General features: G+C 40.1%; 1 protein-coding gene across 6 annotated transcripts in view; it reads right to left on the minus strand.

Moving 5' to 3' along the window:
- Window positions 1-607, minus strand: part of akap13 (A-kinase anchoring protein 13) — a 102854-nt gene extending 102247 nt beyond the window's left edge. For all 6 annotated transcript variants that reach the window (XM_034141740.1, XM_034141739.1, XM_034141737.1 and 3 more), the window contains exon 1: window positions 357-607. The gene's annotated coding sequence lies outside the window, so the exon portion shown is untranslated. The remainder of the gene's footprint in view (window positions 1-356) is intronic.
- Window positions 608-6152: the final 5545 nt, after the last annotated feature.

Below are 6152 nucleotides of genomic sequence, written 5' to 3' on the forward strand. Positions count from 1 at the left end.
TTTGTGTTCAACAGCATAAATACTGCAGAAAACACCTCCATATTACACTGTTATACCCACATTATGTAGGCTTTTGTGTGCTATATCACAGCTCCACACAACAACACACACTTCCTGCGGGCAACTATGCATTATGTAGAACAGAGCATATTATAGTCCTGAGTCGACACAGCATGCAAACAGCATCAGACCGACTCCAACACAAGAGTAAAAATAGCTTTTGTTGCCAAACCTCAGAGGCTCGCAGCGTTGCAACACGTAGCTGCAAACAGTAGCATGAAGCAAACAGCTGGAAGGCAGAAAACAGAGGAAGGGTTGGACTTTTTAAACTTTGAGAAGTTATGGAGTCTTCTTACCTTGTTGCAGCGTTCACTGCAGACGCTGCGGTTAGTCCCGTCTTTTGTGTTCTACACCTTCAACTACGCTTTGGTAACTTCCGGGAACTCTTTAAAGTCTTTCTCTCGTTCTTCTCGATAAGTAGCGAAGACGACGCTGTTAAATAAAACCATTTTCTTTCACGTAGAAGTCCGTGTTTGAGGTCGGACCATGGATAGGGCGCTGGTTGGAAACACACGGGTCCATGCTGAGACTGAGAGCAGCCTCGATGTCAAGCGCGTGCCTGCCTGCGCCACAGCTAGTACATCCGGGGGCCATTTCAAAATAAAACACGGCTGGGGACACACTTGTTGCGCATAATGAAAAGTAGCAAGAGTTGAATTTTCCCCTTTTTGCGGACATTTAACTATGTTTTACGTTTTATAAGAAAATGTTGAAGGGGAAATACTGAGAGTTTACTGAAGATACTCTTTTTAAATCGAATAAATCCTATAATTTGTACCACGCTACTCTCTAGCTGTTTTTATAGCAAATGAGGACCTCTTGTGGTAGGCCTACATCAGGAAAAGTGCAGGTTTTAAACTTTTTTTTTAAGTATGAATTCAGTTTTATTTTCTTGTCTTTATTTGCAGTCAGATAGCATTTATATAACACTTTTTTATACAATCAACATCAGTTTGATCTATACACAGCTCAATCATTTTAGATTGTTTCAGTATGATAACACATAACACCACATAGTGGTGCCCTTGAGCAGGGCCGTGGGAAGTAGGGGTGCTGAGTGTGCTGCAGCACCCCCTGGTGGAGGACAGGGGATAAACATTCATAATTAAGTAAAGATAACACCCATTTCACCCCGGTTACATTTTCAATTTGCCCTGTACACGATGGGCGCTGTAAGTGATGAAAGTTGGGGGTGTTGGCTTATCAGGCGCCCGCAGCTCACAGCCAAAGTGAGAGTGAGAGAGAGGAAGAGAGAGAGAGAGAGAGAGAGAGAGAGAGAGAGAGGAAGAGAGAGAGAGAGAGAGAGAGAGAGAGAGAGAGAGAGAGAGAGAGAGAGAGAGAGAGAGAGAGAGAGAGAGAGAGTTTAGATCACAATTTATGTAGGCTAAACAAATATTTCCGAGGCACTCCTTTATAATTATGAGGATAAATAACAACAGGTTTGAAATCATTCCAATGTATACTATAGGACAGTAAACCAAAAATATCGTTTAAAACTGGAGAGATTTGTGCACAGATGGAAGGCTGACAGGCAGGTAGGCCATCCAGTTATTTTAGCCGGGCCAGCGAAAAATGATTGGTCGTGCTTTTTACAGTACTACGGCTTCCACAGATGACATTTTTTAATGGATTTTTTGTCAAAGCACTTAAGATATTCATTGCTATCGGGATGTTAAGAGCATTCCATGGAATATAACAAAAAGTGTATCTTGAGCCGGTTTCTCAAACTTACCTACCCCACCTTTAACTAGTAAAATAAGATATAAATGAACCACAAAAATAAAATAAGTTAGCCTACATGTATTTGTTATTGGCTATAGGTTATTGGTTTCACATTATTTGATTATTAAAATGTAAACCGATCTTTTTCATATGGGTGTTTCGAGTTGTACCCTCTAGATCAGTCTCTAGTAATTGTGTGCTCAAAGTGCAACAGATTGAAGCATTTTACTTAAAAAGATTTTAAAAAATCTTGCCGAGTGGGCATACCCCCGGACCCCCCTAGAGGATGTGACGTCCACCCCCCAATTAAAACCTGTTCATACAATACTAAATACATTTGAAGCCTTTTTATATAAGCTGTCCAACATGTCAATACGTTTCTCTTTTTGTAGTGTATTGGTCTCTTGTAGAGGTTTTTCATTGCCAGCTAAAATCTTGCCTAGGGCAGCAAACTGGTCAGAACCGGCCCTGGTGTTCCCACGGCTATGCCCTTGAGCAAGGCACCGGACAACCCCCCCACCCCCACTCCCATTGCTCCGCGGGCGCTGTACAATAGCTGCCCACTGCTCCTAGTAGACTCCTGGCACTAGGATGGGTTAAAAGCAGAGAACACATTTCACTGTGTGTGCTGTGTGCTCTGCATGTGTGACCATTAAAGAGGGTTTCATCCCTCCCATTCTATTCTATAACCAAAGCACAAACAAAGAACATTATATAACTTTAAAAAAAAGCTGTGGTCGTGCCTGATGCTCACCTTACTACTTCTTTGACAGGATTGTTTATATCCACCTGGATTCATCTTCTTATTTAAAGACACATGCATTTCCAAACATTTCATTTCATTTCATTTCAAACCTTTATTTATCCAGGTTGTATCCCATTGAGATCATTGATCTCTTTTTCAAGGGAGACCTGCTCAAGTAGGTTCCACATGAAACATTAAAAACATAAACAGAACAACAAAAGGACATCATACAGCATCATTACAGGGATTACAATTTACATAACTATCCACATGAACAGGTACCAACAGCTTCCGATTGAGTAGCATCTAACCGAGCTTTAAAAACATTTAGTGGCACCAGATTGCTCAGTTTCCATTTCAATTGCAGACTATTCCAAGACAGTGGAGCTGCGCATCTAAATGCTATCTTCCCTAAGACAGTCCTAGCAGTTGGCACATTTAATAAAACCACAGCATGCGATCTCAGGCAGTAGCCACTTACAATTCGCCGTGAGATCAGGGAGCAGATGTAGGATGGAAGTTTCCCTAACATGGCTTTATATATAAAAATGTACTACAGTATGTTGTAAATGTATTATCTTGTTAATTTACACACGACATCTATTGCACGTCTGTCCGTCCTGGAGAGGGATCCTCCTCTGTTGCTCTCCCAGAGGTTTCTTCCATTTCCCCCCCATTAACTTCAGAATTCATATTCTGTACAAACTGTCCACTGAGACAAAATGTGTGGTATTGGGCTATGTAAATAAGCTTTGATTACATTTTGATTGATTGAAAACATTTGAAATAAATAAATGCTAAGCAAAAACAAGGGGTGTTTTCTGTTTTGAGAAAGAAAATACAGCTAAGGAAGTCCATCTCTGGGAAATATTTAGCTTCCACTTTTTCCAAGATTCCTCAAATTATTCTTATGAAGCTTTGAAGAGAAAGGGATTCTTTCACCAGGAAGATTTGATGTATAATATCCTTCCAGTCATTTACAGCTGAGATGTCCGGTTTAAGCCTTTTCCCTGTATATTTTTCTTCTTCTAGCAGCTACACTCAGTATTCCAAAATACGTTTTGGGTTTAGTGGGTATCAAGTGTAGTAGCCCAGAAAGTAGTTCATTCCAATAAAAGGGGATATTTTTTTGTCTCTAGTATAATTTCTTATTTTAAAGAATTTTACGACAGAAAATGATAAGTGAGGTAGAGACATACAATAACTACTCATAGGAACACATTTATACACAAGTTATTAACAGAGCCTTTTTTATTATTAAAACTAGGTAAGACACCTTTCAAAGTTCACTTTTTCAGGTTTTAACACAGCTCTTTACAGCCCAACAGTAAACGAAACCAAAAACTTAATTGAATGTTGGATTTTTCTTTTGACATTTCTGATTAAGCTGTATACCTGTTCACATGCAGCTGAAATGAGAGCATTTCCCACTGTGGGAACACAAATGTTTATGTCATCTTATCTTATATTTATTAAGAATAAACTAAGATCACATTAGGCCTACACCAGAAACAAAAGGCACTTTTTTGTTGCATGGATAGTGCACCGTTACAATATTTAAAAAATGATCAGATATGCTGTAATTTGCTTTAACTATAGTTTTGTTTGCCCAAAATAAATCACATACACAATATGAAACCAATGTTATTTCAGTGGTGCGATATTTGTTATCTAAACATAGTGTATAGGCTATCATAGCTTGTGTTGCATGTCCAAATAATGTAATAAAGTATCTGAATTTATAGTATGGTTATGTATCAGGCTATGTTCATGATATTTCCAGTGTTTGACAATGATTATGTTTTCTCATTTACGTGACAAGTCTCCAACAAGAATAATGACAGTAAAAAAACCGGGTTCATACTTTATATGAGCACAGGACTTTAAAAGTCTGATCTTTGATTTCACTGCATCCTAGCCCAAATCTACATATGCAGTATGAACACCAAACACATAAGAGTGCTTAAAACACATATTCCTAATATGAAATAAGTAGTCACAACAGAGTCAGAAGTAGATACATTTAAATTGGTCTCACTTTATTTAGTAAATTCCATTAATATATTTTCTAAGTTATAAATTGAACAACTAACAAATTGCTGGAGGCGCTAATCGCCATATGTTTATCTATAGGTCGGCGCGGCCAATCCAGCCCCCTGGCATCAAGGATGAACATGTGTTTTCTGCTGACGTAAACCATTCAATACAAGGGTTTTAAATGCCACACTAGCTCTATGAATGTAATGCTTCCTGTGAACTTATAAATGACCGTGTGTGGTACGAAGTGAATATGCTTCACCAATACTGAAGCTATATAAAACATAACGGAGACCGAGCTCTTTGGCACCCGAGACCACCTCTGTTACAAGTAAATTCCATTAATACATTTTATAAATCTGAACTACAGGTGTTTGTAGTTCAATGTGAGGGGAAACCAGAGTTCCTGGTGTAAACCCAAATTAGCCGACTACAGGAATCAGTCTGACTTTATAGCTAGTCCTATAGACTCGGTGGTGTTCCGGTAACCCCAATCTCCTAGCTTTGTGCCATTTGCTTTCTATATTAGTTTAATGTTGTAGTTGAGCAGGTCTCCCTTGAAAAAGAGATCAATGATCTCAATGGGATACACCTGGATAAATAAAGGTTTGAAATTAAATGAGTTCTGTGCCTGCTTCTAAATATAAATATTTTTTTTAATATACATCTGATCTACAGGTGTTTGTAGTTCAGATGTGCGGGGAAACCAGAGCTCCTGGTGTAAACCCACATAAGCAGACTACAGGAAGCAGTTTCAGGTCTGGGTTTAAACCTAGACCTGCTCCCTGTGAGCCTGCAGCGCTAATGCTAAAGCCACCGATCCTATCGTGACAGCCCAAGCTATGTTAACTGGTGTGCACACCTGATCGGTCAGCCAGGATATCCCTCCATGAGGGGAAGGATCCTCTTGGTTCTCCTCAAGCTGCTCTACGTTAATCGTGCAGGCGAGTTTCTTTTTGTGTTTCAAGGACTTGATTTCGGATTGGAGGGCCTGGTTCTCCCTTGTCTTCACCTTTAGAAGAACTTGGAGCGTGTCCACCTCATCGCGAAGCTCTTCCTCCCCCTGGCGCAGCTCAATAACCTGCCTAAGCAGAGCTGCCTTTTCCCTGCACACCACCTCTTTCTGAACCATGACAGTCTCACACTTCTCCACTGAGACCTGAAGTCGAAGGTCCAGCGAGTGAGTTTCAAGGTCATGGATCGGCTGTCTCAGGTCGAGCGTTCTGTCCAACTCGTTTTTCTGTGACGGGATTAGCTCTTTGTCAATAAGTATTTTCCCCTTCGTCGCTGAGGCCCTCAGCTGATCTAGCTCTGGCAGATATTTTCCCTCTCTGATGGTTTCATATTTGTGCCTCATGGCCTCCATTTCAGCCCTCACTGCGTCGTACTTTTCAGTTGTGGTTTTGAGTTATTTTCCAACATTTTGAACTGCAGCTTCATGGACCCTCTTTTGAAGCTTCATATTTTGCTCGTAAGAATCCATAAGTTCCAGTGAAACCTCCTCATGTTCCTGTATTTTCTGATGTAGAACAGCAGTTTCCCGAATCAAGCTCTCTTTCTGCTTTTTCTCTGCTGCACACTTTCTTTT

This window comes from Trematomus bernacchii, unplaced genomic scaffold, assembly GCF_902827165.1.
Source record: "Trematomus bernacchii unplaced genomic scaffold, fTreBer1.1, whole genome shotgun sequence".
Lineage (NCBI taxonomy): Eukaryota > Metazoa > Chordata > Actinopteri > Perciformes > Nototheniidae > Trematomus > Trematomus bernacchii.